Source organism: Columba livia, chromosome 1 (genome assembly GCF_036013475.1).
Source record: "Columba livia isolate bColLiv1 breed racing homer chromosome 1, bColLiv1.pat.W.v2, whole genome shotgun sequence".
Lineage (NCBI taxonomy): Eukaryota > Metazoa > Chordata > Aves > Columbiformes > Columbidae > Columba > Columba livia.
Window position 1 is genome coordinate 71,612,647 of NC_088602.1, and position 17,493 is coordinate 71,630,139.

Here is a 17,493-nt window from a genome sequence, read left to right on the forward strand (position 1 = left end):
GAAAAAATTCTTTGACTATAGCTAGGAGCTAGAATAAATTGACCAATGGAGGTCAAGTTGCTGCAGGAGTGATGTTTTTGGCTTCTAGAGACAGTCTACCAGACATACCAAGACAGAGCAACTTTTTGAAATAACTCTGATAATAGGTTTCTGAGGGAGACATCCCCTTGAAAGCAAAGTATTCTGATGCCATTTACCAAGGTGTGCTATGAAAGGATAGGAAGGCATTAGAAAAAACAACATATGTTAATCATCTGCAATTCAATCACTTTTCTGTATAGCTAGGAAATGAATAATTTTGTGAAATGCTAAGCACAAGGCTGTGACTCTTTGTAGGCAGTCCTTGAACTGAAACAATAAAGCAGTATGCTGTTTGTCATTCTATTGCAGCCCTTGTGAGAGCCTAAATAAGCTTTAGGAAAATTCATGTCTAATTTTCAGACTAGCCTGCTATCAAGAGGCTGAGAAGTCTGAAGATTTTCCCTACTGATGAGTCATCCTTAGTATCTTTATAATTTTTACCAGACCAGAGCAAATGTCCAGCTGAGATGCAGAACAATAGCACTGTGGGAAGTTTTGGATGGCACTGTAGATGGAGACCTGCTCATCAAGAATATGCCACCCCCTAAGCCAACACCAAAATAAACAGTTTCAGAGAGGACATGGATTTATTTTACAGACGTGGCATATAATATTCCCAAAGCCATGAGCAATATCATGTATAAAACCTGTGTCTTTCCCACTGTAGTATGACAGAAGAAAGTTGGAGCCAAATTTCTACTCCTATTTGCAACCCATCTCTGTTTACACTCACAGCTGATATGGATATGCTCCCATGCATTCTCAGGAACCATGGTCTCTAGAGGTCTCACAAGCTAGTCAGAAGGATATCATAGAAACCCACAAACAAATCTTGGATGCACAGCACCACTCACTGCAGGTAGTGGCACTGGTATAAACAACCTCTGCCAAAGACCGCTCTCATCTAACCTAAAAATGGTTTATCTAATCCTCCTAGTACCCCGGTTTAGAAACAATCTGTTTACATTGCTTGCAGTGACATAACCAGAGGCACAGTAAGCTCATTATTCCCCCTAGCCAGTTTCTAGAGCCCCTGTTCACTCCTTCTTCAGTGAAAACCCAGATCTAGACAGAAGCTTTTGGGAGATTACATAGTCTCTGAGTACATCAACATAAGAAGTGCAGTATCTCAGCAGGACCAGTTTATCCCCACATAAACCGATGCTGGAACCAAGTCCCTTCATTTTAGCTCATTTGTTGCAGACAAACGACTTAAAAGAAAAAAATCTACAGCAGGGTGATAAAAAACTCTGGAATTAAAATTTAAACTGTGTTTGTTCATAAGATGAGCAAATAGCAGTATTACTGTGTCCCAAAAACCCTGCTAATCAGCACACAGACATCTATATCTAAGTCCTTTGTCCTCATGCAGACCATTAACTCTTCTCTCTCCTGCTCTTGGCATCACTTGTTTTGCCTGCCTCATTATACCGGCCGGAAAATTTTGAAAATGAAAGCTTGAAAAAGGTTGAAATGAAAATTTTACTAATATACAAACCTCAGTCAACACAAGAAAGTCAAGCAGTGAGGTAAGCTCATGAGCACACACACCCCAGAAATGTAAATGGAAGAGGTTCTTAGTTTGGCAGAAATCCTGTTAGTGAGTCTGCATGTAAATGTAGGAGTTTTGAGAGAAGCCCAGTGTGGGTGTGCACACATACATATCATCTGAAAAATAATCAGCTCTGCCTCTCTGTGGTCCCAAAGCAAAGCTGGCCCTCGGTGCATGGGCAACACACAACCCTCCCCAGCAGGGAGCCAGCGCAGCAGAGAGCCCAGATTTGTCATGATAAATGGGAGGGATGGTCCAAAAGGGAGAAAGGTACAGTAGGGACAAACACACAGAGCATGACATCTAGACAGAAGCACATTGGCTGGGGAGAAGCTGCTGGGTGGCAGCTCAGGAGAGTGTAGGCTGGGGCTTGTGCTGCTCACAAACAGAGCACAAGTCCATGATGTTTGGCTGGCATGAAAAACATGCACATTATTCAGAGGTATGCAAGCACAGTGACATAATTTTTTTCTTCTTCAGCTTACATCAGACTCCTGTATGCATTGCTGTGAACGCACCTAGGAGACAACCGCAGGTGGCCTAGAAAACATATCCTCCAACAGCAGGTTGCAAGCTGAGTGACATGGGACTGTTTTCCCAGTGAAAGAAAATACTTGATGGTAAGGGAAAGAGAGGTGCCGGCAGTCTTCAAGTTCACAAAGGCTGCAAAGAGAAAGGGAACAATCTGTTCTCTGTGTCCATGGGAGATGAGACAAGAGGAAATAGCTTTAAGTTGTGCAAGGAAAACAGTGAGATAAACAATGGGAAAACTCTGAGAGGAAGCCTTTAAGACACACATCCCTGAAGTACATCATATCGTGGAGCTAGATATAGTATAGTTCAACAATTGCAACATTCAGAAAGCACAAAAAATATAAAACACATACATACACGTAGCATATACAACTAGGTATAGGTATACAATAGGTGTGTAAACTATCAACCTATGTCTGAAAAAGCACTTAGCCTGAAATCTCAATTGCAGCATTATTGTTGTGAGGTCCAAAGGTCAAATTTACAAGGTAGAAAGTGCATTCAGCTGAACTTAGTTCATTTGCAGGGGCAACTGGATGCAAAAAATCTTTTAACTCAAAAACTCACATTATTTCCCCCTCCGATTTTCTTTTTCATCTCTAATACGTTTGTCTACAAATTCTGAAAGTATGAAGACAGTGCCTAAAATAATCTCCTACTAGATGTAGGTAAATTAGGGTGCCCAGTATATTTGCAGAAAGCCTGTCACACACTAGAGAACTGTCATGTCAAACCAAGACCCTCTTTCCATTTCTGTGTGGTGCTCTCACTCACATCCAGTTCAGGCAGAGTAGCTGGAAGTTATTTCTCTCTGATTTTGTTTAAAAGCCTAAATGCAATGAAAGACTAGTCTGAGTCCATTTCCCAGTGAGCAAAAGTGTCAAAAAGCCACCATCAGAACTAGATCTAATTGGCAGTCCCAGTAGGGAAGCAAAGAAATAGATAGATGGGGAGATGCAATACGCTGCCTCCTGTGGTACTTGTTACAAAACTTTCTGCAGCAGTGCCTCCAACTTTTGGGGCACTGAATTTCATTTGCTTCCCACCCACATCAAAACCCCACACACTCTGATATAGTTAACCAGACATTTCGCTATGATGTTCTGCCTATTTTTCTTCCCCCTGGCTTTTGTTGCCGATGAACTGTATGAAAAGTCACACCATAGCTCTATATTCTTGACTGATTATAAGCAACTTCAAATGCTTGACTGCATGCCAGATTCATGGCTATTCTGGCCTCAAGCCTGACATGGCTGCATTTCAACATATTTATCCTTTTCACTATATACTGAAGCATATGACTCAATTGAGCACAGAGTTGTATTCTGCAGCTGAAGCCTTACCTACCCACAACTCACTCCCAAGTCCCTCCCAGCTACAGTGAAACAAACACAAAATGAAACCCAGAGCTCTGGAAGACTGGCTTGATAACATGACCATAAAATCAGATTATTTGGCCTAACCAAGTTTGCTTAGGAGCTTTGGCACACGTAACAGTGATGAACTCATGCCAAGCTAGTCCAAAAGACATAGGTAAATATTGCTATAGGTAGTCCTGTACTCAAGTTGTGAGCCTAGGAAACCTGGTTTGGGGTAACCCATACAACACAGACCTCCTCTGGGAAAACAGGCAAGTCCCACGGATTGAAAGGAGGTGAGCATCTCACTTTTCTCCCTTTCTTTCCAGGCTTCACTTTGCAGAATTACTCCATTCCAGGCACTTCAGAAGGCAAATCTGTTTAAAGAAGGCAAGCAAATACAAGGGTGATAAGGGAGGATGATCAGGTACCATCAGCAGCTAGAGAAAGCATTACTTTATTTCCAGTGGGTATATATACATAGCTTTCTGTGAATGTACACTGCCTTGCATATCTGTGTTAACACAAGTAGTGCATATTTATCTTCAAGAGCTTACAGGAAAAAAAAAAAAAAAATCCACGCACCACATTTTCTCATTTTGCTCATTTTCTGCACTATTTTTCCTCCCAAGGTATTCAAGCGTATTCTTCTTCCGGCCTGTGCAGTTGAGTTTATTTCCTCATCCCCCTTTCCTCTTCCTTTTCTTTCCCTGTCCTTTTTATTTATTTATATTTTCTCACCTCTTTTATATTTTTGTCCTCCTTTTCACCTCCTGCTCTATAATTCATTATGGGCTGCAGGGAAACTAAGTCAAAGCAGCAAATTTTATGTTTTGACCTGAGCACAGCAAGATTGTTTGCTCTCATCTCCTCTGAAAATGAGTTTGAAAACTTTGGTCTTGCTGCCAAAATCAGCCAGTACATGAAAAGAACAAAGCAGAACGGTACCAATAATTGACAGAGAACAAATAATAGAGTGTCACTAGTAACAAGTTTCTTCTGGGCTGTCCTACTATCCAGAGCTGGGAGAGAATAACACATTCGGTATAGACAAAATTTAGGCTCTGCAGAAGCATTTGGACAAATAGAAAAAAACCCCAAACTTTCTACACTGTCAAATATACCCCTTCATGCATGCTTTCTATGCAAAAAGAGGCACACTGTACTCACAAGACCATCCCCGACAAGAGAAAGAGTAACAAACTCACCCAAGAACATGTTTTGGGAGGTTTACTTAGGAAGAGTCTGGGTGGCCATTTGTAGACAACCTTCTTGTTAAAGGAAGTTTCAAACCTCCCATTGAAGAGCAGAAACAGCAGCAGGTCACTTTATTAGCAGGAACGAGGCCAAAAGTAGCAAGATGCCTGGACAACAAAAGTCTAGACAAATAGTTCCTGAACAACCCATTAATAGAAATGCATCCTCAAATCCTGCTCAGATAGTTTCAGGTAAACACATTTGTAGTAAGGGCTATTTGTACAGATAATTAACAAACTACACAAAAGTGAAAGGCAGGCTTTCTGTAAATTCAGTTCTATTACTGACCCATATAATAACATCCACACTCTGTGCTATACATTGAGTTCTGCACAAAAAGGGGGAAATACTATAGGCTGCCACCAGATTTCTCTCCAATTCTTCCTCTTTTTTTGTAGTTCACTGATAGGAAATAATGTCCCTTTTTGCCATGAAAAGTAATTCTCATTTTGTTTTTCTAGTTCCTTGTCATTACTGCAGACAGGACAGCTTTGCATGACAGCAATAACTGGCGGTGTGCAACACCGCAGCTGGTTACAAAAAATTGATTTCTCTGTTTACATCCCTGGCTTTAAAGTCCCATAGCAACTGAAAAAAAAAATAAAATCCCCAACTAAATTACTATACTGAAAACTTCCACATAATCCTGTTTATGCAGAAAGGCTTCTCTTACAGCATCTTGCAAAGTTCCTTCCCAGTTGCTAATATTTTAATAAAATACCTTTATTATCATGGAGTGCTCTGGGAATTAGACCTGGAACTTCTCTAACTGCCAGGTAGTTGGGTGCAATAAATACACCAGTAATAACCTTTGCAGCTTGGATCTTTTTACTACTTCTTTCCCTTTCAAAGTGTTTTGGCTAATTTCAAATCTTGCAACCTGCTTCAATTACCACTTTACTGATTATATTTTCTTTACCCCAGATAGAGCAGAGGCCTGCTTTGTTTTACACTCCTCAGTGACAGTGATTCCATCAAGGATGTTTTAAGAGATGAGCACTTTCCTCGGCAGCAAAGAAGCAAACCATGATGTGTTCGAAAATAAATAAAGAACTCACCTCATATTTTATCCAGCATCTTCTGAGTCTCATCAGAGGAAATTAAAAAAGAAATTGGCTTCTTGAGAGGATAGATCAGACACCTTAAGGAACAGCTGCAATTTGTGTTTCTGTGCAATGAAAATTGAAAAGCAGACTAAAGTGGATATTGGGTGATTTATAAAGCTCCTTTCTCCATTCTTTTGGAGTGTCAGTACATTCAGATCATCGAGAGACTTTAACATATGATTTTCAGAACGAAATCAAACAGGCAACTCCCTGTCGTGCTTCCTTCCCACCTCATGCAGAGCACAAGGGTGTCGGAAGGACCTTGCAGCCCCTGCTTGACCGACGGGAGGCTCGGTTCCTGCAAACATGCGCTGCAAAACTTGCAGCCCCAATACCGTGCGACCGGCACCAACTGCTGTCACTATTAGCACTGTTTGTGCCAAACACTTGTTCACATTGTTTACATTGTTCACGAGCTTGTCCAAATGCACAAGGTTTGTTTGTGAGCAAAAATATTAAATGTTACTCCTTGACATTTTGTTGCTTTAGTAATCTACCCCCTTGGAAACGGTATCAAGATCTATAAAGCCATTCAGCTCTTAATCATAGCAGATATGAATCACGGTGTCAGTTAACACTAGGTGCATAAATCACTGCCAGTGTGGATTTATGACACCTGGATGTAATTTGCCAGTATCAGCTCTTAAATTTGATTAGAAATATAGGATCTGAGAAGAACAGACTTATATAGCTGGTTGCAATTTGAGTTGTGACCTCAACAAAAAAGTTGGGGACTGAGGCTCACAATCTGCCTATGTGCTTAAGTAACAGTTTCACGTTCACCCTGCTCAGATTAATTGCTTCTTTAATCTGAGAATGCTGACACACATGTGCAGCTGTGCACGCTAATAGGGAGGATGGCAGCTGAGGCTCTATCAGGTTTCATTATGTCCTGGGTGCTTAATTGTCTTCATCACTGGAAACCACCATTTTATTTAACAGTTTAAATACAGCAGAAATGCCATAATCACATTTAAGTATTAGAAACATTTATAAGCTAACATAAATGCTTTTAAGAGGAACACATATAACATTGCTGCATGGATTTGGTTGCCTGGTGCAGATAGACCTTTTTACTCAACCCCTGTGTCTGTAGCCAAAGCAGGGTCAGAGTGCATGATAAAACGTCTTTTTATTCATTTAGCTTAGCCTGGTGACACTGGCACTCTGGGTCAAGTGCACTGTAGCTGACTGTAATTGCAGATATTAATGAAGCTTTGAAAGGGATTCAAAAATGACTCTAAATGTCCATGCTGGCTGGAAACTCATTTTGTTCTCATATAAACATGTCAGATCATCCAAAAAATAATTCTGTTACTTGGGCCAAAATGCACAAGTAAAATTTGAGATCTTTTACAGTTTATATCCATGCCAGGCTTCCCTCTCCTTGTCTTATTACCTTGTTCTCCCACACTCATTTGATGGGGAACACTACCAAATATCAGAGTGCCACATCCACACACTGATGCTATCATGCATTCTACTAAAAAACTCAGTTTACAGAAGCACACTACAGCTGACAGTGTTGGCAGGGAACAACTGCTCCCCACTGAAGCCTTTCAAGTGAAACATTAGGTCCCAGCCTTGGAGACATGCCAGATTCAGATTTCCTTCCTTCATAGTAACCTTCTCAAGTGGGAGGATTTCACCCAGGGCATTAGAGCACAGGTGCCTTCTCCTCACCCTGGACACCCCTCACCTGCTCATGCCAACATCTTTGCTCTCATCACTGGCCTCAGTGCTCCCATGGGTCCCAACCTTCTGTCTATGTCCCCTTTTGAGATGCTCCATTTATGGGTAAAACCAACACAAACAGACCATCCCAACAGTAGGCACTGAGGGGCCTGGGTTAAACAACAGGCCCCTGGGGATAGCACATGGAGTTACAGCTTCTCTTTCACCTGCCAGCACATCTCTGTGGGCAGTCTGCCTAATTAGCAGGGCAGCAGCCCAGCCCACCTAAGGAGGGCAAACAGAGGGGCAGGTTGGACTTGGGGATCCTTTCCCACTCTGGCTCTGCAAGCCGCTGGCTTCAAACATAGAGAGAGCAGAAACTTCAACCAACTGAAATCCTTCTTTGAGTCAAGAGGACTAGCACAGCCCAAAAATTTTACTTGTCAGCATGCAAGCGTGTGTTTTTCTAAAGAAACCAGGCAAGTCACTCAGCAAATGCTCTGCAGAAAGCCCCTGAGGCATCATGGTACCTCGTGTTAGCCCTCCATCCCCTCTTCCCTGCGCCAGCCCTTCTCTGCACGAGAAGCTGAGAATGGAGCTGTTCTCCTTCTCCCCGCTGTTAGTCAGACTTTGAAGCATCCAACCGATACTAGCCTATCAGCCTTACAGTTATTTAAAAAGAGCTTGTCAGTGTATTATTAACAGTAGCAATTACATTAAAGCAGTTAAAAGACACAAGTGAGCTTGGTAACGTACTGCAGCTGGGGTGAGAGATCTGCTCAGGCCTAGTCTGTGCTAGAAGAGGCTTTCAAGTGTGATTATATGGGCAAGCCTGTCTAGATGAGACGGGAGATACATCTTCCCTTGGTATGTGACACAGATATGAGCTCTCTCTGCCAGCTGCCCATCTATAAGCTGAATGGCCACAGAGCCAAACTTCAGTTAATACACCCTTCCTCTCAGAAATATCTATTGCCTCAGGTTTAGCAACGCACTCATCTATCCATGTCACATCTGGTCATTTCAGAGCTTGAGGCAGAGTGCACTGACATTCGCTTTTGACATATCATGCAGGCAATACCACTCCCTCATTTTTGCAGGAAGAATACCACTTCTCAAAAAGAATGTAGATAACCAGTAGAAAGCTGCACTTCTTTTTTTGTTTTTTTCCCGTATAGCTGCATCTAAACTAGGGGTTTACATCAGCATAAAAGCATTATTAAAATAGCACATCTAACCAATATTATTTTACTGTCAGCAACTCCAGATGTAGGTCTGAGCCACTGGGAGAGAATCATCTTCCTAAATAGGCACTGAAGAGTTCATGTTTTAAACACTTTCTCAAAGAAAGGAAACTGAGGCAAAAAGCAATTGAAAGATTCCCCAAAGATCATGCAATACATTTATGCAAACCATGACCCCACCTGCATTTTAGTCCATGGCACAGATGCCACAGAGGCAGCAATTTAATAAGCTACGAGCCCCATCTGTTCATTATTGTCTCAACTGGAGACTGTCATCCCCAAAGCTGAGCCACATTAATTGATTATATGAATGCTCCTGGTTTGCCCCAATGCAAAGGCAATCAATTTAATTTAAATCCTTGTTGAAGGAGATTTCAATTTGCTGGCTGACTTTATGCTGAAGCAGACAAGAAGCACTTATAAGTTTCATAACCCACTCCTGCTATGTCTGACAGAGCGCATCTGTCCACCTCCTACCTTTCTGGCAAGTTTAGAATCAAAACAAATAAAATGGGAAAAGAGCAAAAAGGAGACTTTTCTTGTGGTGCTACCCAGAGCTCTGAGCTTAACAGAATTTCAGCTAGCAGAATTTCCCAAATCTAATAGCATTTCTTCAGTCTGAAATTTTCCCTTTTCTGAAGTTTCTGTAGTTTCCTTTCCAGCATCCTCTATCTTCACTTGCCCTCCATATCTTAAACTTGTTAAAGAAAACAGAACACAGTTCACATTTTTGTTACAACTACCAGCACTAGGTAGCAGTATCAGGGTCACAGAAGTTGGGGGGGGCAGGGGGAAGGAATCTTTTGAAAACTCTCCCTAAATGCTGCATCCAATCTTTTTGACATTTTAAGTCATCAAAACTTCACAAGTGACATGAGAGGCTGCTACATTTTTCTTACCCTTTTCTTTCATTAGTGGCTGGATTTTGACCACATTATGCCTGACAAAGTGCAGCTGCCTCCACAAGTAACTGCTTTATCATCAGAGGCAGCCACAAGTAAAAACACTGTATATGTAAAGGGATTGGTCGGGTTTGTGTTTTTTTTTTTAATAAACTGCATGAGAAACCAATTCACCTGCACCCTTCTTGTGTTAAAATAACAAACTTGCAAGCCCTCCCTGAGAGCTTTGATCCCAGTAGAAAGCCTACATCCACTGAACAATCCACCTACCATCAAAAACACCATTTCCCCTCTTCTGTCCATAAAAAATGATCCTTTTTGCCTTCTTCACTGAAGAGTATTTTTTTCAGTTAAAAGCTGGCATTCATTTTAGCTCTTTTTCCTAGCAGCTACAGTCTTGCTTTGCTTACATTGGGGATATTTTCCTTTTCTTCTTAGAAAAGAGAGAAAAGAGGTAATAATTTCATCTCCCAAACAAAAAGACATGAGCATAGACACTGAAGACATTTTGTTCAACTGCAGTGGCATTACCAAGAAGTGCAACAGTAAATAAAGTAAGCAGATGCCCGCAGGCAGCTGAACAAGGTGGTTTGGAGGTACTCAAATTACTGCAGACCATTTCTCTTTCTCTTCCACCTTCTAGCCCATCACTTGACCGTAATGGCACTTTTGCTGTTCATCACTCTCTCTCCCCATCAATTTTCATTGCCCTTCACAGCTTCTTTATCACTTTTGTTGTCAAACCTACAACTACCTTTAGTTCAGATGTTTGCCATAAATCCTAGCAATAGACATCTAACCCACGAACAACATAAATAAATTGGCTAGTTTTTGAGCGGCACTAGGTGATAATGTGTTTTTTTCATATCCACAGATATAGCTAATATCTTCATATCTCTATTGGAAAACTGACATTGCACTAATGACCTTACTGTGACTGCTTGTCTGTCCTCTCTGTGTTATTTTAAGAAGTGAGCATGTCCTGGTGCAGTAAATAAGGACCAAACCACCACATGACATAAAAGAGTCACCAGGAAAGAAAAAATTTCAGCCATTCCCTTTTTACATGCCATGTAGTCTGTTACCACAAACTGCCATTTTAAAAAAAAAAATATGTTTGATTTTAACTTTAAGCTTTGCTAAAAGGCAGTGAATGCTCGTAGGTTTAATGTTTGTCAACAGAACTATTATCATTTTCAAAGACTAAAAAAGATAGAGTTTTAGCTCCCAGAAAAAGAAATACCAAAACCATTTCCTCCTTTTCCTTGCAATTTTGTGGTGGTTTTTTTTTTTTTTTGGTGGGGGGTTTGTTGTTTGGTTGGTTTTGTTTTTCTTTTTTCATTTTTACATTGATGTAACAGCATTGACTTAAGTGGGATGTGAGGTTCACTCCAGTACAAACAATACAGAAAAAAAAAGAAATACATCTCTGCAGATATGTCTATTCCTGAAGCCAAAATGTGTGACTGGGGGTGGGCTCCAACAGAGAGCACCCCATGAGCCACATACCTTTTCACCACAGTGTCACAACAGAGCCAGACTGGTGGCTCATTCCCAGCCTCTGCTTCATCTACCCAGACTGAAAAAAATAAAACCTAGGTCCACACCGTATGTAAGACAATATTGGTGATGAGCAAGTCTGGCCTTATGAAAGATTACCAGCTCCATATTTATCTGACATACCCAGGAAATTGCAACTCCCTTTCCCTCCACGTGAAAATCAGGATGTTTGGGGGCAAACCCCTCTCTTTTGGTTATTGGCTCTGCAGCCCTACTGTTCTTCATCAACAGCAAGACATTATGCTATTCCCTGTAGCCTAGACCATGGTCACAAGCTGAAAGCACAGCCTCAGTTGACAATAAGGAGAGAAATTTCTAGCTGCTGACGAACCTGCAGAAACATGGCCCAAGTATCATCAAAATTCTCAGAGGCCAAATAAAAATTTTTTTAAAAAAAATTTCAGCTAACATTTACCTTTTTTTGAGGAGCAAAAGTGAGAAGGGGAGGAACAGACAGGAGAGCTCAGCTTATATGCTGACACTGTGGTACTGTTAGGATGTGGAAAGACAAACTCCTGTTAAGTGCACCAGCTGAAGGACAGGGTAGCAGCAGACACACACTTTCAAGGAGGTCTCTTTTCCCTTTGCTATTCATTTATCTTGACCAAAATGAAAGGGTAAGGCAACCCCCTGCCTGCCAGGGAGACCTCCCACCAGCCCCCACCTTCTCCCCGTCCTCCCAACAAGACAGGAACCCTGCGAGAGTGATGTCTATGTCCCTCACAGCTTTCATAGCTCCTGTCTTCCAGAAAGAATGCCCAGCCCCTGCGGTTACACCCAGAGCTGCTGCCTTCACCCCTGCAAAGTAAGGGGCAGTTGGGCTGCTGGTGGGGGGGAAGCTTCTGCCTCAATAGCACAAAATGACCCCTGGCTGCTCTAGAGAGGCAGCCACATGGCTGGGGCACGTGGGATTGCCCTGACTGACCCTGCTCTCTTGGTTTTTCTTCTGAGGAGAGACTGAGAGAGCTGGGTCTGTTCAACCTGGATAAGAGAAGGCTGAGAAGGCATCTTATCCATGCTTATAAATATCTCAGGGGTGGGTGTCAAGAGGATGGGACCAGACCCTTTTTAGTGGTGTCCGATATGATAAGTGCACGGACTGAAGCACAGGTAGCTCCATCTAAACATGAGAAACTTCTTTACTTTGAGGGTGCCAGAGCACTGGAACAGGCTGCCCAGAGAGGCTGTGGAGTGTCCTTCTCTGGAGACATTCCTGTGCGATCTGCTCTGGGTGAGCCTGCCTTAGTGGGTGGGTTGGACTACATGATCTCCAGAGGTCCCTTCCAACACCAACCATTCTGTGATTCTGTGAGTGCTTCGTGCCCAAACCTGTGAGGCTGTAAGTAATTGACTCCTGCTGGGGGCAAAGAGGAACAAGGAGAGGAGCTGAGAGGACCCAGCTGGCAGCTGAGTTCCCTTCCTTTAGAGAGGTGCAAGGGGCCTGTGCTCATCCATGGCAGTTGTCACAGTACTTGCCATTGCCACCTGGAGGCTACCCCACAGGCAGCTGGTTGAGGCATCCTGGCAGCCAACCACACAACTGGCATGTTTAAACATCACAGTCAGACACATTTGCACATACTTTAGCGAGTAGCCTGGCCCTGCTGCAAATCAATGGTTCATTATATAGGCTCAGCACTCACCGTGTTTCCAGTCTCCTACATCAAGGCGAATGTTCACTGCCTTAGATGGTGGTAACCTGCACATGTAAACCAAGGCTGCCACTGTCATCATAGGGGTGCACATGGGGTTTCTCCCTCCCTACTTCCCCTCCTACCTGAAAACATTTTTTCACTTCATTGCAGCTACTTAGGCATAGCTACGATATAGGGTTTACAGGGAAAAAAAAAAAAAAAAAAAAAAGGCAAGGCATCAGTGCAGAAAAACAAAAAGAGTGGAAGAGGGAGTGGAAATATTCAGGTGTTAATAGACTGTGATGCACAAATGGAAATATATTCACTACTGGGAAATGGTGTTTAATATTTGCAATTAAATTCACACTTGAGAGCTCAAAACGGAAACGCAGTTCAGCTTCTTAGAGGTGCTGTCTCTCACCATCCTCCCCTCACACTACCCAACAGAGCTGCCAAAGATGAGCAGTCTCCAGCACACCATCTCACACTCACCCAAAGAGCAGGACACTGCAGAGCTGGGCCCCATCCTCAGGGTTACCTCAGTGCCTGGGGTTTCCCCATCCCAGTCCAGCAAGCCTGACAGCACAGAGGGCCTGTGCAGGAGGTGACCACAGTTGATCTGTGGTACAAAATGACCTTTTTGGGAACCAGGTTGCCTCTTTAGGACAACCACTGTCACCTTCCAGCATACCCTCCATCTTGCTTAGGCAAACTTCACCTGGTATTACATGTTAGGCACCCAACAGCATTTATGTTCTCAATGTCACAGACCAGCAACCACTTTGTCATCTACACACAAGTCTCTGCTTTCTGTTCCATTATCAGGTGCCTGCCACTACCACCACCTGATTTAAAGACTGCCTGGTGCCAGCTGCAGCTGTAATGCAGTCACCAGTAATGAATTGTGATGTCACAAGCACCAGATCGCAGCATTGCTGAAGGAATTGGGATGACAAAGGGGGAAAAAAAAACCTGTATTTACACACAAATGTCTGCATAATTAGCAGGGCCAGCAAAGGAAATAGAATTAGGCAGGAAAATAGAATTAGCATTCTTTGTATGCTAACTGGAAGAAACGTGATTCTTTTAAATGCCAAGTGTGTGTGGTATTTCCTGGAAAAGGATATTGTGCCTGACACACTGGATCCAGCCTGGGCAAAGCAAGAAAAGGGAGAGCTGAAAAGATGCTTGGGCTCTGGAGGGGATAATATAGGTAGAGAGAACATTGCCTTCTGCATGACGGCTTTTACTTGGACGAGAAACAGGAAAATGACAAGTATCTCAGCAGATCAAGATGACTGAATTTTGTTTGTTTATGCCAGAAAGGGCTGAAACTCAAGGTTCAACAAACCAGGTCTGCAAGAGTTTTTTCCCTTCCCACACACGCTCCCTGAGGCCTCGTGGAAAGGACTCCAGCCTGAGGAGCTGTGCCTTTCATTTTCTGTCTTTTATCCTTCCCCCTTTGACCTCTTGCCTTCACCCATGAGACAGAGGTGACAACTTCCTACAGTCAGGCATGTGCCAGATTTCACCTGCTCTGTCATACAGGCACTTCCACGAAGCAATTCCACTGGCATTTTTTAAATCCACACCTGACTGGCATCCATCATTCACAGCTCTCTGCTTCCTCCCTCATGTCTTCCTTCAGCTCTCACAGCACTGCCACTGCTGATCGCAGGATCTTTGCTTTTGAAGGCACCCTGTCAGGGGCTGCCTCCTTTTGGCTACTTGCAAATACAAAATAATGACTTTCTTTTACTTTTGTGAATGTGAACCATTCAAAAGACACCGTGCTCCTGACAGCTCCTGAAGAAATCATGCCTCAGTGCCAGGCTTCTTTTTAAAGCCTGGGCTCCTCCTCATGGCCCATCTATGGACCTTAGCATAATTAGGTGAAGTTTACAGCCATTTCAGATAGTGAGGGGTCCACGCTTTCAGTCTGCAGAAGGAAGACAACTTTGCATTGATCACTATCCTCTGTTCAGGCTGTCTAATTCATTTGAAACAAAATAATAGACATACTATCTGACGCAGGAAATTTTTCCAGGAGTACAGAGATGCTTTTCGACAGCAGCTTCATGATCTTTAAATTCAGGGGTATCATAGCACCAGCTAGAGGGAATAACTTTCAGAAGACCACCTAGCATTGAACTCCACACTAAATGTCTTGACATAGCTGTGCTAACAGTTATGCTTAGCAGCGAGTGGCGTGCAGGGTTTGGGGGTTCTGCCTCATTTTTCTATTCTACCATCAATTCCCTGTGTTACTTGAGAAGAACAGTTTATTTGCATGTAGCTCATTTATGTTTGTGCCGGAGGTGAAAATAGTACTTTTCTGCCTCACAGACACTGGTGCAGCAGCTGTGAAGTTGCTGGGTGAGAAGTGCTGAAGAAGTAATAAAATACTATTGCTAGATTCACAAACTCTCTAGGAATCCTTATCTACAGCCTCCCAGCCTAATTTTGCTTTTTGATATACACAATTGATTTCTGAACTGTCCAACTTGCAACAACCTAAAGCAACCTGGTTTTCAGAGAGAGGCGCTTCTCACTCCTCCCTCTGCTGAAACCAAAGGTGTCGCACTGAATCAGTCACAAATGCTCAGCACTACCAAAGGGCAGTAGCATGCCTGCAGGTTACTTGGAAAGCTTAAATCTTTTTCTCATCATCTGAGTGATCCCCTTCAACTATGTCCCCAACCTCTGCTGTTTCTGGCCCCAAGAGCTTTAAAGTAAGGGACAACTGAGGTGAATTGCACTGGGAGGCGAGGAGCCACTCTGTAGAACAACCATCCTTGCCTCGGGCATCCAGTGAGTGCTCAGCACTCGCCTGTCAGCGCTGATCTTGCTTTGCAGGTGTGAAAAAAATGAACCCCGATTTGGAATAAAGCAGCCGCTTTGCTGAGCCCCACCGCAGCACCATATTCCTTCCCTTCATGTTGCCAGCCCCATTCCCCTCCCCAGGGTTTCCAGGCCAAAGACACAGCAAAGAGCAAAATTCAGAGGCTGCCAAACCGTTCAGCAAAGGAAGCTCAGGCTCAATGTCCTCACTGTTTGCTCTGCCTCACCTCGGCTTGATTCCAAACAGCCGCACAGGCACTGCCGTGACAGCCGGCAGCCTCCGCCAGAAAGGCCGGGCAGGGAGCCGCACGCCTTGCCCAGAAGTAGTGACTTTCCTGGCATTTAAATTGCTGGGAGGGGAAAAGGGAGACGAAAAGAAGCAGGAATGAGAGGAAGAGGCGAGCAGGGAGAAGCTGCAGAGAGCAAGGGAGGGGGCAGCAGCGCGCTGGCTATGCCGGGGCTGCACTGTCACCCAGCGGCGGCACAGCGAACGCCGGCGTCCAGGGCTCCTGCCACAGCCCGGAGGCCCCGACGGGCGGGCGGGGTGCTGCGAGGGTCTCCGGCCGCAGGGCTGAGCCTCCCAAAGCCATGGGAGCCCCTTCACAACAAAAGGGAAAAAAATGAAATAAAAAAGGCAGCTGTGAGTTTCTAATAATTCTCGGGGGGGGCGGAGGAGAAATTCAAACCTCGACCTTATTCCATATAGCCATCGAGCATGCTTGTGCCAGTCACAAAATGACAAGTTTCTGGGGAACGGACACGTGCATTTCACTCTTTGTATTGCACCAGACTTCACAGAGTGGTGTTTTCAGTGGAGCTGAAGAGGAGATTAAGCCTTGCTGGCTTTCTGGTGAAAACTTGGCACCTTCAGATGTAACTGCTCAAAAAAAAAAAAAAATGTTTTCAGATTCATGTTCCTGTTTTTCAAGAGGCTGAGAATACATCTGTCTTTCTGAAAGATAAGAAAAATTTCACATTTCATTTCAAAGAGACAAAGTCAAATAGTTCTGCACAACAAGGGCAATGTTTCAGTCAGAGCCCCAGTAATAGATGCTCTATGCTGAATAGTCTTCTGTAGCAATGACAATATAATCAATTGACGGATAAGTTAAATCTTGTAAGACTCACTCAAAACCCACTCTATATAGTAGCATGAATATGTCCATTTTCCAGATAGGCTATATCCATCAATAATACCAAGGGAAGGGGTAGGGAAAGGTTTTGAATTCATGAAAGATACTTTGGATATATCAAGCTTTTCTTTGTTTTTCTATTGTACTTAAACATTCCCAGCCAATCCAGTACAGCCATTTGCCTTACTGAAGTATTTTGTGATACGGAGAAATTATGTAGGAGGAAACAGGAGTATGAGAATCAGATTATACCCATAGCCTATGTCCATCTGGAACTGGCTGTTTTGTGAAGCCGGGGGAGAACATACAGTTTCCTCATCTTCCTACTATCATTTTTCAAACTTAAACCTCTCCTTTGTCCCAGATGAAACTCACCTAGGACTGGAAATGAGCAGGTTATACTAACACAGAGACTATCTGCTCTGGCTAAAACCAGAACTCATTCACTCTAGCAGTACCCTGATACATTTGGTAGGCTTGTAAACTTGGGAATTAAACAATACAAGTTCTGAAACTCATTTTTTCTACACCAAATTAAACATGTGAGTTTTACCCACCACTGCCCAGTGCTGCAGTTGGCTACCTAATTGCCTCTTCGTAATGAGCTGAAGGTCTAC

The 17,493-nt window shown here is 43.3% G+C and overlaps 1 long non-coding RNA gene across 1 annotated transcript; it reads right to left on the minus strand.

Moving 5' to 3' along the window:
- Positions 1-649: 649 nt before the first annotated feature.
- On the minus strand, positions 650-6,179 carry LOC110361861 (uncharacterized). Its single transcript, XR_002418722.2, has 3 exons — positions 5,841-6,179; positions 3,781-3,902; positions 650-2,296 (listed from the first exon to the last, which is right to left on the minus strand). It is a non-coding gene; the product is annotated as an uncharacterized LOC110361861 (long non-coding RNA).
- Positions 6,180-17,493: the final 11,314 nt, after the last annotated feature.